At 40.5% G+C, this 18402-nt stretch overlaps 1 protein-coding gene across 2 annotated transcripts in view; it reads right to left on the reverse strand.

The window, feature by feature from the left end:
• The window catches only part of RIMKLB (ribosomal modification protein rimK like family member B), a 46463-nt gene that overhangs the window by 12787 nt on the left and 15274 nt on the right, over positions 1–18402 (reverse strand). The window lies entirely within an intron of this gene.

Genomic DNA, 18402 nt, shown 5'->3' on the forward strand with positions numbered 1-18402 from the left:
TAGGAATAAGCAAAGAATAGACTGTACTAGGGTACATGATCTTGGCCTCCTTCCCAGGGTGAAGGTCTTTTTTTATAGTTTGACATGTCATTCTTCCTATGGGTGTTAGCCACACACTACATTCAATCAGCAGTATCAATAGCTCAGGAGGTTCCTGCCTCCCACTCCTTGTTCTTGCCTACATGATACAGTTCATACCAGTCTCAGTACAGCTGTATTGATCCCTATTTATGCTATCACATTACACAACACATTGACAAAGTAACAGAGATGAGATATGACCCTTAAAAAAAAAAAACCCAGCAGTAATTTAACACAGATAACTTCAACAATCTAGTATATACTAAGTAAGTACTCAGAAATAACTTTATCAGCTAACAGGGCAGCACCCTGTTACATTAAGGCAGGAACTAGAAGCAAAGTCAGCTTTGCCACCAAGACCAATGTATTACTTAATCATGACCTATAGTTTCACAGACTATGTCTCTGAAAAAGAAACACTGAAAGACAGGCTGCAGGAATGGGACTACAACAGGATTGGACAGGAAGGCATCGTGCTTGATGAAGATACTTTGACATCTGAAGATGGAAAAAGACAAGTAGGACTTGATATTCCCTTTATTTGGCTTATGTTCAAAGTACAATTTTCTGACTTCGGCATAAAATACACAGCTCACACTGCTGTGTATTTTACACTTAGCACCTTAAGGGTTAAAAAATAGAAAGAAGGTGAGCTGAGAAATCACAGTGCATCTGCATTTCTATGCCTATGAAAGTCCAGCTGTAACTATCTGCCCCAAACTATCAATATATCTAGCCCTAAATAATTACCTAATTAGCTCTACTCCAAAGATGTACTTTTCAAATACAGACTTGCATCTACTCAACCTGCAGACACATATTACCAGGCAATATAGCTCACTCCAATATGTATTTGAATTAATTGAGGGGGGAGAAAAGGGAGATTGTCTCCATCTCTGTACTTCCTGCTTTCTCTTCTTCTCCTGACCAGGATATCTTTTAGAGCTTGCCTTAAATATAGTGAAGCAACCAGCTAACTCCCAAAATGGAAGTAGAAATATGCTGCTCAGTCCTCAGGAAGACACAGAACTGCACTCTGGAAAGGCCAAAACAGAGCCATATCCAATACAAATCCCTTTTTCCAATCTCCATTGCCATAATTGTACAGAGATGAGAAAACATAAGCAGACGGGTGCTCTGGCTGCTCACCTCATTAGCACCAAGCACTGCCGCAATGCAGCTGACATGACTTGCGTGTTTAAGCAATCAGGCTTCAGACACACACACACCATTTTACAGAGGCATCTCAAGTAAAATTAGAAACAATACATTGCTAAAAATCTAAGCAGAAATGAACATCAGGAAATGGACTGCCATCTCCTTTAGCCAGAAAAGGTGTACAGATTCAGAAAGTAAAAGATCTTTAACTCGTTAGTCAGATTCCACCTTACATATGTATTTTCTCATTTAAGTGCATGCCCAATTACACCCAGTTTCTGCCACTGTAATAGCATGCATGTCCTGATCCATGTGCAAGCTCTGTAACAATCACAATTACCACTGTATCTTTGTTGTGAAACAAAACTACAGTTTTCTAATTCATAATCTCTCAATTTTGTCGTTTTGCTTTAAAGTCCTATCACATGCACCATGGAGTCTGAAAAAGAAAAAGAACAGTTTGAAGAGAGGTATATGCCTCACCTGGAATCCTCCTGAATACCTGCAATAGACTTGACTATCAGACCAATGTAAATTCAGCCAGGCCACCATCCCCCCACCCGCCCCCCCCCCCCCCCCGGGAGTGACTTTGGAAGTACAATTATGCTATCAACAGAACAATCTGAACTTTTGTTCCAGATTCAGTTATTTTCTCTGGTCTGTATACTGTTCTCCCCAGAACAAAACAAAAAATTCTCTCCCTTCATAGAAGACAGTTGACAAACAAAGAGAAGAGCTACTCTATGAAAGGTGTAATTTGAATCACTACAACTCACATGTGCCACAAAAATTAGCTGCGGTCTCCCAGCAACACAGAGCAACAAACAGAAGCAGCTTTATTACAGTGAAAAGAACAGCCAGATTCTGCCATTTTGGAAGAAGCTTATATTCAGTATTTCATCTGAGACCCAGCAGTTAACCATCAGTTTAATGGTCATTATTGCCAAGTGGGCTGATAAAATAATATTTATTCACTATGAAGTGCTGAAAGAGTAACACAGACGATATTAAGGCATTCAATTAATTTCTTTTTCAAATAAACAATTCATTAATGCAAAGAGGGAGAAAGAAAAAAGTATACATTACAGAGATGATACTTAAAGAGTGGTTAAGATATTATTTTTTTGTTGTTGTTACATATGTAACAAGCTTTCCAAGAAATCATTAGTATATTCATCACATTTTCTGGAATTATTTAGCATATTTAAATATCCTTTGCACATGTGTAGTGAAATGGGTTGGTGGTCCTCTGGGGGTCTTTGGTGGTCGCTGGTGATCCCTAGTGGTTACCGAAAAGGTATCCCTTAGTGTCTTTTCCCTGAACTCTTGAGTCCTTCTTCCATATAGGGTCTTGTCTTGACTCATTGCTCTGCTTGTAAATTCCTTAAGCTCCTTATCTTGGTTTTAGCTAGTGTCTGCTGGTTTATCTGTATTCCTTCAGGATGTGCCAGTCACAGTTGCAAAAATCTCATCTCAGCACCTCCTGGAGCATCCTTAAAGGAGCTTTGTTTTGTCACACATTAAATTTTACAACTCTGCTGTTCCTTTCCTCAAGGTTAGTTTACATTTTCACACAAGGATTACATTGTTATAGTGATTACAACTGGAACACATAATTCATTGACTTGGAGATAACTCTTATCAATTTGCTCTTTTAGTCTGGTATCAGTACCATCCTGGTCCCAGAACAGCAGCAGTGAGTTACATTCACAGTTGCCTGTGGACAATGAACTGAACTCACAAACTCACAGGAGGCAGATGTTCAGATCATACAGAAGCACCTGAACAAATAACAAGTTGGTCCATTTGTTGGCTTCCTAAATGGATCCCCTAAAATTGCAGATATGGCAAACAGACAGCTATTACAGTCCTTAGAAGTACCAATACTGTGAGCCAGGAAAGGGAGATTTCATGCTTATCTAATATTATGAACTTTACCAACACATAACAATCATTTTACCAGTTCACGGGGAACAATTTCTTAGGTTATCATAAAACATTTGGGTATTCTTTGGCTCTATAAGATAGAGACTCCTGAGCTGGAATATCACACTGCAAAAATAGATTTAAATGCTACCCTTGAACAAGTTCTGTTCTTTCACTCAGTACTAGCTTTCTTTGTTCTTCCTCTGCAAGACAAAACTCTTCAGAATGGAATATGGTAGACTTTTAACATTATACACCAAACATCACAGTAGTCAGATGAAAGTGCAAAAGGAATTTTTGCAATGTGAACTGTAATCACCTGCGAATGAACTTGACCAGTTACACCACATCCCTCAAATAAAGTTGAAAAGCCTCAAGTTTCTCTTAAAGACAGCTCAAAGCAGCACATGATAGAACTGAGTGGGTAAACGTATGACTCCTCATCAGTTGGCCCAACCAGTCCTATTGCTTTTCATTCCCAAAGATCAGCAGAGGAGCTTAAAGTGCAAAGTAGCTGGTCTCTGCTAAAAAGGCTTATTTTGACCCAAACAGATTAGAAGCCATCACATGCACCCGAGAAGTCCACAGAGAAATGGAAGCAGCATTAAATTCTAGTGAAGACAGAAGAAAGAGGCAGAAACTTCTACTACTGCTACCAGTGAGATCAGAAGACGTATCTATACCCTAAGAAAGCTCTTGAGACAGTAAGACCTAACACGGTAGGCCCTATTTGCATAGCAAGATATTCAGGATGACAGTTGCCTCTCGACAATCTGATTTTGTACAATTTTAGGGTGGATGCACATAGTCTGGAAAAAAAAAAAAAACAGAATTCTGGAAGTTCCCAGCCCTCACTCATGTATGCAGGATTTTTTTAGTACCCTCTGTCTTCTTCCCTCTCACAAATTTATCTCATTATCACAACTGTTTAATTAAAAAGCCTCACTCTTAAGAGAGTTATCATTTAGGTGCCAAGAGATTACAACTGAAATGCCTCAAAATACAGACATACACACAAACAAAACTGAGTTATCCTGACTTAACCAGTTTCTACCCTTCAACTAAGACTCCTAAGCTGACTATGTGCTTGTTCCCACCCTACAGCAAAACACAAGGCAAAATGTTTGACCTTAAGCCTCAGTGAACGGATTCTACAACAATGAATCTCACTACACGACTGGGATAAGCTAAGTGCCCAAATACAGGCATTGTAATAATATCCCATAAAGCTTGCAAATCAAACACACTTCTGCAAGTCAATCACAACCACAGCCAGAGTACTTAAATTCTTAAACTGCAGTCTCACACCTTTTACAATACACAAGCACTGGTGCTTCATCTACCCAGTTATCTTACTTTCTTGTGCTTTAGAAACGCTGATAAGCACTTCTGCATTGATGGCATCATGGATGGCTAAAAAAGATCAAGATTTTAAGAAATCGTGTGCAGCTTCTGAACATCTTAACTCACACCCAAGCAGCATTTTAAACTCATTCTATTTAGTTTGTACTCAACACAAATCCCTTCCAATTCAGCAAGAATCAGTTCAGCAGCAGATTAATAGCTACTGCAAAGCAGTACCTCATGTCCAATTTGCATGTTATGAACAATTGTGCTTTCAGCTGAAACAATGCAAACGTTTTCACAGAAGGAATATAGTTTCAGAAGGAAGATCTAAAATCTCTAAAGATTTGCAAAGACAAAAAAATAATTACAGAGCTTTTATAGCTCTCATTATAGCAAACATCATGCACTTTTAACAACAACAAAAAAATCTCAGTAATATGAAAAAAGTATTTTCATTCCAAATTATAATTTTGGAAAACAGTCAAAAAAACCAAACTAAGTCACCAAGACCATGAAGTATGTAGGATTCAAATTCAGGTCTTCAAGTACAGCATGTGACCATAAGAACCACAGCCAACTTCTTCAATAAAATGATACAATACAAAGCTAAATGCTTGAAGTATTTAACACACAAACAGAAGGAGATCTGGGTAAGCTTACATGTCAATCAGATTATTGATACAAAGCCTTTATTTTTATACAATATGAACCATCAGTATTAATCGATAGACTGTGATAGATGAAAAGACTAAGGTAGTTGGAAATGTCAGAAGCTATAGCCTGGGGAAGAAACTCAAAGGACATGGACATATTAGTAACAAAGAAGAAACTTTCTCAAGTAGAAATACTACATTTACGTTTACTTCTACATGTACACTAGTACACTAAATCACCTACTTGTCCCAATTAATCAGTTGTAACAAAAATCACTGAATTTTTCTACAAACCTAGACTCACTCATGTTCTCAAAACAGTGCATTACTATTTCTGGTTCTTTCATCCTCCCAATATGTCAGCCAAAAGCCGCTGCATAATATTTGTGTTAAAGTTATAAAGCTCAAGAGGGAAATACTCTAAACTTTAACAGCAGACTATTGTCAATAACAAGACAAATGTTCCCTCACCAAACTCAATACAACTGAATTTCAAAAATTTTAAAACTTAGCATACTTTGAACATACATTCTGCCAAGAGAGTGGCAGAATTTACAAATTCTACCGAAGTAGAATTAACATTAACAAAACACTATTCTATACCCCCAAATCTTGCAGTATATTGATTTTACTTTACATATCTATCATAAAACAACTGTAAGCAACATTAATTCCCATAACTTGGGTGATATGTAGTAAATTACAGCACTTTAAATGGAATTTGATTTAAACTAGAACTTAATCTTTGAAGCGCAGCTAGGCATTGTATTTTTAGACACCCACTGATTTATTAACATCAAACTAAACTTCCCCCTTTGGAGTTGCACAGGCATTTTCTCCTCTGTATCACTTACCACTTGACAGCTAGTTTATTAGTTCAAACACTAGGTTGTCACAATTTCTCCAAAATTTCACTGCCATGCAAAAGTCCCTTTGATAGCTAGTATTACCAAGCTATTTTTCACTTTAGTGTGCATAGAAACAGATTTCTACAATAGTTCTGTGCTGGGTGTTTTAAGTTTGTATTCTCTTCCTTCCTATTCTACTTACTAGTTTTTCACACCAAATTAACAAGTCCTGGCATTTAACCCTATGGGTTTAGTAGTGCCTCAATCTCCTTCTCCACACAAACTTAACCAAAACATCTTTCTCACCAAGATACACTTCCATAGCTCAGCAGTTCAAATGAAATCACACGTAGCAGAGACAAAATTGATCTCTCTAGAAAAGTACTACGCCATTCTATTCTGCAAAAGTGAACAGAGAAATAAAGAGGAGTAGCTTCAGCTTCAATTCATAAATTCCTAATGCAAGCATTGTGAAAAGTTTCACAAAAGGCCACGGCTGCAGCTCCAGACAGAAAGTAAGCAGGTACGCGAGTTAAAGCAGCTTTGCTTCAGGTCCCCTCCTGGTCTCAGAGGACCTCTTCCCTTCCCAAGGAAGAACACTGAATCATTCTTAGACCTGAGCAGGCTATTGAAAATGGTGAAGAACTTGTGAAGGGCAATGATCAAAGTGTTATGGCCATCTGAACTAGGGGTTCTTTTGGGCACAAGGGGGAAACAGATCAGAAGCCTATATGCGTACCTCACTAAATCAATACTAAGCAAACTGATTATGGCTATATCTGTGTTTCTGAGCTACATTTCTAGTCACAATACACTATTTGCTTATAAACCCAAACTACAAGCACTTCTTCAGAGCTTTGAGGTCAATGGACAAATATAAAAACATACGTAAAGGTATATTACAAACACAAATTAATTCTAGACCACCATCTTGCTCTGAGAATTAATTTTATGGTAGATATATAAACATGGAAACTATACTGAAATTATAGTAAAGCCTTAACTACCATTATTGTATGTATATAAACACACAATTAAAACACTTTGCATCACTAAAAAAAAAACCAAACCCACACCACTACACATTTCCAGAGTACTTAAAAGACATTCAAACAAGTACAGAAATACATAGTACTTTAGCCCTATTTCCAAACAAGGATGCTTAAGTGATATAATTGTTGATGCACAAACAGAGTGTTGTAAAAAAAAACAACAAAGAAAAATGCCACAAGAAGAGAATCAAAAGATTCATTAAACAAAAGAGTGTTAGAAAAGGTGTGATTTCAAATACCTTGAAAAGACCATTTTTGCTTTTCCCACTGAGTTTATTTAAAGGTCCCATCATACATCTGCTTTTCTGGACAGGAAGACAGGAAGGGGAGACGAGGAGGGTGTGTCGCTCTCTATGTCAGCAACCGGCTGGAGTGTGTGGAGCTCCGCCTGGGCATGGAGGAGGAGCTGACAGAGAGCTTATGGGTCAAGATTAGAGGATGGGGACGGACAGGGGACGTTACGGTGGGGGTCTGTTACAGGCCGCCTGGCCAGGACAGAGCAGATGAAGTGCTCTATAGGCAGATAGGAGCCGCCTCACGGTCACAGGCCCTGGTCCTCAGGGGGGACTTCAGCCACCCTGACATCTGTTGGAGAGACAACACGGCAGGGCACAGGCAGTCCAGGAGGTTCCTGGAATGCGTGGATGACAACTTCCTCCTGCAGGCGATAGAGGAGCCGACAAGGAGGGGTGCCATGCTCGACCTTGTGCTCACCAACAGGGAGGGGCTGGTGGGGGATGTGAAACTGAAGGAGAGCCTTGGCTGCAGCGACCATGACATGGTGGAGTTCAAGATCCACGGGGCAGCAAGGAAACTACATGGCAAGCTCTCTGCCCTAGACTTCAGGAAGGTGGACTTCGGCCTCTTCAGGGACCTGATGGGCCAAGTGCCATGGGAGGCGGCCCTGGAGGGAAGAGGGGCCCAGGAAAGTTGGTCTGTATTCAAGGAGCTCAGCAGAGGTGCATCCCGATGAAAAACAAGTCGGGCAAAAAGGCCAGGAGGCCGGCGTGGATGAGCAAGGAGCTCCTGGACCAACTGAAAGTAAAAAGGAGGCCTATAGAGGGTGGAAACGGAGACAGGTAGCCTGGGAGGTCTACAAAGAGGCTGCGCGAGTGGCCAGGGATAAGGTAAGGAAGGCCAAAGCCCCGGCAGAACTGAATCTGGCCAGGGATATAAAATGCAACAAGAAGAGCTTTTATAGGTACGTAGGGGACAAAAGAAAGTCCAAGGAAAATGTAGGCCCCCTCCGGAAGGGAACTGGTGTCCTGGTTACCCAGGACATGGAGAAGGCTGAGGTTCTCAATGACTTTTTTGCCTCAGTCTTCACCGACAAGAGTTCCTGTCCCACCACCCAAGCTGTAGAAAGTGCAAGCAGGGACTGCAAGAATGAATAACCGCCCATTGTACTCCAAGAGCAGGTTTAGGATCATCTGAGGAACCTAAAGGTGCACAAGTCCATGGGACCTGATGAGATCCATCTGCAGGTCCTGAGGGAACTGGCGGATGAAGTTGCCAAGCCACTGGCTATCGTATTTGAGAACTCGCGGTGGTCTGGTGAGGCCCCGATGACTGGAAGAGAGGGAACATAACCCCAATTTTGAAAAAGGGGAATAAGGAAGACCCGGGTAACTACAGGCCGGTCAGCCTCACCTCTGTGCCTGGCAAGGTCATGGAGCAGATTCTCCTGGAAACCATGCTAAGGCACATGGAGAGCAAGGAGGTGGTTGGTGACAGCCAACATGGCTTCACCAAGGGCAGATCGTGCCTGACCAATTTGGTGGCCTTCTATGACGGGGTGACGGCATTGGTGGACAAGGGACGAGCAACTGACATCATCTACCTGGACTTGTGCAAAGCTTTTGACACTGTCCCGCACGACATCCTTCTCACTAAACTAGAGAGAGATGGGTTTGATGGATGGACCACTCGGTGGATAAGGAGTTGGCTGGATGGCCACACTCAGAGAGTGGTGGTCAATGGCTCAATGTCCATGTGGAGACCGGTCACGAGTGGTGTCCCTCAGGGGTCCGTGCTGGGCCCGGCCCTGTTCAACATCTTTGTCGGCGACATGGACAGTGGGATAGAGTGCACCTTCAGCAAGTTCGCCGACGACACCAAGTGGTGGGGTGCCATCGACACGCTGGAAGGGAGGGATGGCATCCATAGGGACCTTGACAGGCTGGAGAGGTGGGCCCGTGACAACCTCATGAAGTTCAACCAGGCCAAGTGCAAGGTCCTGCACTTGGGTCGTGACAATCCCAGGCACAAATACAGGCTGGGCGGGGAATGGATTGAGAGCAGCCCTGAGGAGAAGGACTTGGGAGTGCTGGTGGATGAGAAGCTCAACATGAGCAGGCAATGCGCCCTTGCAGCCCAGAAGGCCAACCGCATCCTGGGCTGCATCAAGAGGAGTGTGGCCAGCAGGTCGAGGGAGGTGATTCTCCCCCTCTACTCTGCCCTGGTGAGACCCCACCTGGAGTACTGTGTCCAGTTCTGGAGCCCCCAACACAAGAAGGACATGGACCAGTTGGAGAAGGTCCAGAGGAGGGCCACAAAGATGATAAAAGGGCTGGAGCACCTCTCTTATGAGGACAGGCTGAGAGAGTTGGGGCTGTTCAGCCTGGAGAAGAGGAGGCTCCAGGGAGACCTGATAGCAGTCTTCCAGTACCTCAAGGGGGCCTACAAGAAAGATGGAGAGAGGCTGTTCAGTAGGGCCTGTTGCAATAGGACAAGAGGTAATGGTTTTAAAATAGAGGGAGGTAGATTTAGATTAGAAATTAGGAAATAATTTTTTACGATGAGAGTTATAGAACACTGGAACAGGTTGCCCAGAGAGGTGGTGGAGGCCCCATCCCTGGAAACGTTCAAGGCCAGGCTGGATGAGGCTCTGAGCAACCTGATCTAGTTGGGGATGTCCCTGCTCCTTGCAGGGGGGTTGGACTAGATGACCTTTGAAGGTCCCTTCGATCCCTAACCATTCTATGATTCTATGATTCTATGATTCTGTGCTTGTTGCTGGGCAAAGTTAGAAGAATTCTAAATATATCCCATAGTATAAACTCAAAGAAAAAATATTCACAATGAGATCCATTTAAATTTACTGCAATTAAAAATGTAGTTTATCTGTTGATCAAAGTTTTAAATTATTTGAATTATAACAAAGCAAATTCTCTCACAGCTTAAATTAATGACTCTCAGCGCAAGGGAGATGGTTTTGACTTGAATGACAATTCTTACGGAAGTATATGCATGCACGCATGCTATACAGCCGCTGCATAAGCAGTGATAAGGTTGTCTTTTGTCAATCAGATTTCCCATAAAAGCTCTCAATGAATATAACAATTCTTCATATTAAGAGAAAGCTCAGGCTCACAAACAGGATTTACGTATCCTGTCCTCACTCACTATGTGCCTTTAAAATGTACTTCTAGCAACTGCACTAGGAGATCTCAAAACATTCCTGGGTCAAATAAGCATGCTTTACAGTGTTTTAAAAGCCTAAAGTATCCTCAACTGACAGAACAGCCACTTGTGGCAGGTATTTGTCCCTTTATATAATCTATCCAGAGCCCACCAATACGGAGAGCCTTAGCAATAACAAGTTCTGCAATCTCTCCACCACCAAATGCAGAAAGTCATAAGCATTAAACAATCTCATCCCAAAATGCTAGTCTTAAATGTTACAGAACAAGAACAGAGACTAAATACATGTAAACTAATCTTACTGCAAACACATTCCACTCTTAACAGTCAGTTGGTCTCTCCCATGTTTTAAATGTCCAATTTCTGTTCAGTTTAAATACCAAGTGAAGAAAAAATTAAGGATACACCTAAAAAAAAAAAAAAGCAAAAGCAGAAAGAAATCCAGAACGGCAAAAGGTTCTCCTCCCATCTGAGATGAATCTAAAATTTTGCCTGCAATGATCTATTAAAAACCTTTAAAATGCGTAACTTAGTCACTTCATATCTCTCTCTGCTACAAACAATACCTTCTTTCATCTCAGTAATTCTGCCTTTTACTACTTAAGCAAACTGCTGAATGGAGAAGTATTCCAGGTGAGTTTTCAACTTGTAACAATGGCATGTATCCTCCTTATCTTTCTCCCACAACAGAAAAGATATCTAGAAGCACTTCTACATTGTCAGAAACTTTTAATATATAATACCCAACTACTTGTCCTCTCCAAGTGTTCCTAAATATGTTTAACTGAGCCTGAATTTTGCGGAACAGAGAGATCCCCTCAGCTTACTGTTTTGACCTGTCATTCCAGTATAAGGACCTTCTAGTCAAAATTGCATTAGATTTATGAACTGCAGGCACTTATTTTGGAGATAAGTGTGTCCTTAAAGGAAAGAATTTAACTGCTGTGTATCAGGAAAATTTTGGGTTACAACTGACTCTAAAACTTGCAGAGATAACATCAACTCCTGTCTCCAGGGAGATTCTGTAACTTTTTTTTTTTTTTTTTTGGTGTATCAGGGAAAACTTTATTTACTCAGATATACATTATAGAACAGTTTCAGGTCTCTTCATGAGTACAGTATTTTCCTACACCAAAAAAAAAAAATAATTAAAAAATTGTTCTAGACCAAAAAAAAAGATATAACCCAAAAATTTTTCATTTTGACAGACATTAATGTAAAACCACACACAAAGCAAAGCTCAAGAAGGAAGAATTCAATTTTTCCCACTCCTCTGTAAGCTCACCCACTGGGCTTGTTTCCTCTTCCCAGCTTTAGAGGGTTAAAACTACAGTGTAGTGTAGTGTGCTCCATGCCCATACTGTAATGAAAATACAAGTATAACACCACAATATTACTTCTCACCTATTCTGGATGTAGAAGCTTCCACCTGCTGCCAAAAAGATGTTAACTAATTAAGAAATTTGCTTAGTATGCTCCCTAATTAAGACACTCCACACAATTTGTAACTATCTTAAAAGAAAATGCTCCTCAGAATTACACAGGTATACAGTCCTTCCAACTAGATAAGTCAAATAAAATCATGCAGCAGTAATACTGTACTCACAGACAGGAGACTAAAGCAACCAGAAGGGACATCCCCCACTATCAGCTTGTTTTGAGCTTTGAAGGCAACAGATTTAAGAGATTAGCTATCTTGCAATTCATCTCTAGATTTTAAGCGTAGTCCTGAGTTTACCAATCCCTACAAATGGATAAATACCTTTATATGCATTTACTCTGCACTACAAGCTCTAAAGCTCTCTTTGTCTTGTATTTTCTGAAATAAGCATCTGCAACGAAAAGCACTGAGGAGCTACTGATGTCATCACAACCAAATCAACAGCAGAGATGGAAAACAGAAGCTTTTTTACCAGCACCAGGTACGACAAGCCTCTAAGGAGGTTCACTGATCTTCCTCCTCCATAGATTCCTCTAAGAATCTCTTTTAAATATTTGCAGATTACATTTTTCTTCAAGTTCTTCCACTTCACAGCAACACAATCATAGAAAAGTCATTACTAAATGTCACTCTTGATCCATTCTCAATAACAGAATTGTAATTTACATTCACTTCTGGACTCTGTCTCTAACAATCTAAAAAGACTAACAGTTCTTAGAGGAAAAGGTTTAACTACATGCTATGTACCTTGGAAGACCCAAGCAAGGAAGGGGAAGAAATGAGCACCTCTTTAGAAATCCCTGTGTTGGACAAAACACTCACATAAAGTTGTGGTTTTAAGACAATTTAAGTTAATGTCTTGCAAATTAAGTTGCTGCAACAGTTTTACTATCAAGTTGCATGTAATCCTACAGTGGCATGTAGTACTGCTCACTCCCTAGCACTCAAACTAGCACTCATCAGACTCACTGGTGAGCAGGTAAGCTTCCTACACCAGCAGGAAATTATTCTGTTCTTTTGTGGAATTTCATTTCTGCAGCTATCACAAGTTGAACCAGCTCACTATAGGATCTGATCAATCCAGGTGTCAACTGCAACAGAGGCTGAATCGTAGCAATGACAGCCATGATCTGAACAGCCTAAATTGTCAAGACAGTGCCGTTTTAAGACCACAGAATTGTCTATAGTGAGATGATTTTTTTCTTCCTACATTTACAACTCTATGGCCACTACGCTAGCCCAGCTTCCAACTTTGTAAAAATAAGCCTGTCTGACCAATTTCTCTTTCTCAACTCTTGCTCTCCTGTCCTATGCAGATCAGTGGTTCGCACTCTGCACAGTGAGAAAAATTTGCAGCAAAATTCCTATAAAGGCCCAACTGCCAGCCGTTTTTGAGCATGACAAACATTACAAGCACTGAGACGTGCAGTTTACAAGTACAGCACCCCTTTTGCCTGCAGCCACAGACCTTATTCCCCTCAAAGCATCCACAAAGTGCATGCATTTTCAGAATCCTGCCTCACCTTAAGTCCCAAGCATGTAGGGAGGAGTGCACAAAGAACCATTTCAGACTTAGGCCAGAATGTTTCTGGGAAGATTGACAGAAGAACAAAAATAAAGCAGGATATGAACATGCACATCTCAAAAACTTACAGTCATTATTAAGTAACTTATCTCTACCTTTCTACCTACACTTACACCATGACTCCAACCCATAATCTCTCCTCATTGGCACTCAGATAGTTTGCGTGCCTGGAGTGCCATGGTGAATGGATACAAGCTCTTTCAGAGGACAGGCTGTGAAAGTGAGGAGGAGAGTTCGCACTTCATGCAAAGGAGCGGATCATATACACGCAGCTATGCTTCGGAGTGCACAGAGCTAGTCAAGAGACTAGCAACAGATACAAATTGCAAACACAGCTATGACCATATATTTGGAATTTTTTTCCCACTCCACAAGAGTGGTCAAATTCTGTAACAGATTGCCCTGAGAGGCTGTAGAGGCTTCATTCTTGGAGATATTAAAAACCTGACTGAATATGCCCCAAGTAATCTCATCTAACTTTAGACCTGGCTCTGTCTTTCAAGCCGGCCATTTTGAGCAGAAGGTTGGTTCAGATGAATTTTAAGGGTCCCTTCCAGCCTCAATTATTCTCTGATTCTCTGTGGCATTCTCCTGCAGTATGCCTGGCCTCTTATGTGGCTGCACCAGTAGGATGCATGCTCCACAATGCATTATTTCAGTTTCACTGTTTCACAACAATGCACAGTTTCACAGTTTCACAAATCCAAATTAGATTTGTGGATTCACTGGGAAATGTCTTTTCTTTCTTTTGCACAATCAAGGTCATCTGACAGTCATTAAAAAAAAAAAAAATAAAGTTCTTCATGCTGAAAGTGGAAATTGCCTCTAGGTTTGATAGTTGTAGGAGGCAATCACAGTCTGATTCCCTGACCACAGTGAAACTTGGAAAGAGATTTAAGAAATTCAGTATATGATAAAAGCTGGAAAGCAAAGTAACGAGGAGGGGAATGTTGTGAAGCTTTTATTGTTAAGCTACAAATAAGCAACGGAAAACAGGTCTTGCTCACCACCACTCCATCCTCCTGGCAGAAGCAGTCATCCAACAATACAGTCCTCCACAGAAAAATGTTGATGCAGAAAGCTGACAGAGGCACAAAGGGTCCCTTTAGGTCCTGAACTGAGTTTGAATCTAGTTTTGTGGAACAAGCAAGAGCTACTCCAAACCTTTAAAGAATTTTTAAGGTACAACTACCAAAACTCTGTCTCACTGGGAATAAGCAGAGATGGATTGCAACCCAGGCAAAGGAGAGCTAAACCTTTAATCTTAGTCTACAGGATATTCATAAATATCATCTGAGCAGGGAAACAGGGACACATAGTAACACTAGCAGGAGAACCTGATATGGCCTTTTTTGTTATCAATAAAAACATTATTCCTTGAGAAGGAAAATGCATGATATAGGAATGAAAGCCACCTCTCAACAACATAAAGAGGTAAAATTTGGATTGCTCTGCTTTCCAGAACAGTGAGCTAAAAGATATATGTGATTGGTGCAGGAAATCCTGGAACTCCTAAAAAATAATTTCAAGATCATAGCAACTGACTGCCTCTACCATGGGAGGCTCAGTCAGCTTCACTAGTACTCCCTTCTTGCTTCATGTTAAGAAAAAAAACTCAACCCAAAGCACAGCATCCTGCCTGGCCAGAGAACTAAGAATGTAGCTTTCACTGTGGGTCTGTTGATCACCCAGGAACTGAAGGTCCAGTTCTTCATGTTGGTATCTGAAAGTAATATATTACTTTTTCATATACATATGAAGAAATTCTTAACCATGAAAAACAGCCAGCAAGACAGCTCATAAAATATGAAATATAAACACTGAAAACAGTGCTGTCAAAAGAACCCAAACAAAAAAACATTCCAGGAATGGAATAAGCCATGTTCCAAAACAGCTGAGAAGTACAGTAACAATGGGTACATGCCAATTTACATGTTCATGAAACAAGTATGAAGGAGAACAAGGCACAAACGCAACCTCTCCAGGTATTTAGACAGGTAAAATAATTCCTCAGCCTCACTGACAGGATACATATATACCTTGAATATAAATATATCCATGAACTACTATTCAAAGACAGCGTATTGGGTTACCCAAGTAATTTGTTATCATTGCATCACTCCTGTTCTTCCCTACATCTACATTTTCCAAAGCCTGGCTAGTAAACAGTGTTGACACATCTAGCACAGTTCCTATGTGACTGCACATACACTATTTAAAAAGAATGTGTGTATACAGTATTACATCAAAAAGCTACATTAAGAGAAAACTATTGAAGCCACAAAGCAAAGGACATAAAGGTTAGAAAAAGCCACAACTAAGGATATGTCTGTAGCATTGATCTACTACCCTACCCACATACTGTCTTCAATTACACAAACAAATATTATTTTTCCCCACAACATTTATCTAATGTGTACAGGAGGTACAGCACTCACTTAACAAGCAGCTATTCAGCACTGCATTTTCTTTTATACTGTTCAGTGTGTAGTCCATGGATTGGTGTACTGAAATCCTTGCTTGAAACACATCACTATTAATTTCTTCTTGAGTTTTATTTATTGTGCTTATCACAGTATCATCTAAGTGTTTTGCAATCTTAATGTATTTTGACAACACCACAAGAAAGCAGTGAGTATTCTACTGATCTCCCATATGGGGAAGGGAAACCCTGAGACACATGTTAAGGAAGAAATTCTAGATGCCATATTTGGGAGATCATGATTTTTCAGTTGCTGATGCTGCTCTGATTGATTTCATTTGTGGATGCAAGTATTCAGCACTTTCATAAAGCTGATCTTAGTATCCAACGTTTAGGCAGTAAGACAATACCAAAATATGCAATTAAATGCAGTTTCTGAACAGTCCAATTTAAATCACCAAACACTTTTCTTCCAGCAATGTTCTGCTTCAATTCACAAATTCCTGTAACCACAAAGAAGGCATCGTACAAATTGTCCTCTCCTTCACTATGCTACAAGTTACGCTTCCAGAGTAGAACACCCTGTACTTCAAAGAGGCTGATGAAAAAGTAGCATATGACCAAGTAATTTAAAATGTAGTATCTGAAAACAAATACACAACAAGGTAGTCAAAAATGCAAGTCTGTTTTTCCCATTTTCTAATTTGGGGGTATTTGCTGTTGCTACTCATAACAGTATTTTATCTCCACATTTGCAGATAATCAAAAGCAAACTTCATCACTTCACATCTAAGCAACACATGCATGACACTGGTGAAATAGCACACGAAGGTTAGAACAGTTTAATCTACTATACAGACCTTTGACACTTGAGCTGATAGGTGTCACGAGCACAGGGTCCGCGGCCCCTGTGTGGACTAGCACTTCAGGTGAATGGGCTTCACGATCGGCAAATATTTCTGTAACCAAATAGTAGAGTAATATTTCTCTGCATGAGAGAAAAGCTCTGGAAGGTTTGATTCCACTCCAGGCACTGGAAATCAGCAACTACTGCACGTAGCTTGCTTTGCCCCCTATTTCTCACTCCTCACTCACCCCCCATAGGATTCATCCCCCTAGATGTAACACCTGTGCTTCCACTTCCTTTCTGTCCCACTTTCACTCTATTCTCCTTATTTTTCCATTTAATTTCCAAACTACAGATTTCTCCTACTGTCAGATAGCTTCTCTGCCTGCAATTTTGAGCATCACCCTAACTACTCAGCTTCCTGCCTGGCCTCCAAACTTGTTTCCCATTTGAAGCTCCTTGTTCAGTTTGCATATCTTCCCAAGGAAGTTTCAACACACAACCGCCATGTTTTCACTGGTTTCCAGCTCCGATTTCCTACCTGAAGGAGGCAATTTCTTATCTAGCAAGAGTTTCACTGCAATCACTCCCTGTTACCGTTTCTCTCCAGTACATTTGCAAAACATTTGCAAAACATGCTGCCTTCACACCAGATTTTTCTCCGCTGACATCACCATTCCCAAACCCAAAACAATTTCACTTTTCTTGTCCCCGCTGCATTTGAATGGAGTGACTTACTCCATTGAGGTCTTTGTGTCAGTGAGAGGAGGCATAATGAACACAAAATAAAATCTGCATTTTAAATTGTGTGCTCAGACCAAAGTGAAGTTCATTCTACAGCAGACAAGACTACAACACAAGAAGTCATTTTTCTGCATAATAGTGGAGTATGTTCCAAAAGTTTTAGCTGGAAACTTAAATAAGTTTCTAAGATGCTTAACAGACGATTTTCTAAAGGGTAACAATTTGGGACAAATTTATGACTACTTTCACAGGTATAACAAGCAAAAGCCACTTCAGACAAATTCAGCCAAGCTAGTTCCTCCAAAAACATCCTTGCAAACTTAGAGACAAATAGAAAAACATACTCTTTTTTCCTTGAAGTGCCCTCTGCCACTGAATCACTTTGCTGAAAATTTTCAAAACTCCCTCAAAAAGACATTTAAGACTTGGGGAGGGGAGATGCAGGGGAGGGGGATGTGAATAGTAATAAGGGCAAATCATAAGCAATAAAAATCTAGTATATAATGGAAAGGTTTGGTCCACTGTAATGTTAAGATGGATGATATGAGACCCATCCGCAAGATCAAACAACACCTCATATAATGTTTCATCAGATATAGTATGTCACATAAGAACCGAATCAGTACCAAAACACAAAATTTCCTAGTCCAAACCAAGCAAAGTACCAGTTTAGTATCAGTGTCACCTGCCTGGCCAACAGATGAAACCATGTTTTTGTTTTGTTTCAGACACAAGAGAGAAAGCAAGCAATATGCTCTTCTTACTGGAAAGCAGGAAAGAAGGCATTACAGGGCATTAGGACACTTACCATCTCGAGTGTCTGAAACTATACTTTTAAATAAATCCTCTGACTTTCACAGGAAGTAGATGTAATG

The sequence above is a fragment of the Chlamydotis macqueenii genome, chromosome 1 (assembly GCF_036417535.1).
Source record: "Chlamydotis macqueenii isolate bChlMac1 chromosome 1, bChlMac1.mat, whole genome shotgun sequence".
Classification (NCBI taxonomy): domain Eukaryota; kingdom Metazoa; phylum Chordata; class Aves; order Otidiformes; family Otididae; genus Chlamydotis; species Chlamydotis macqueenii.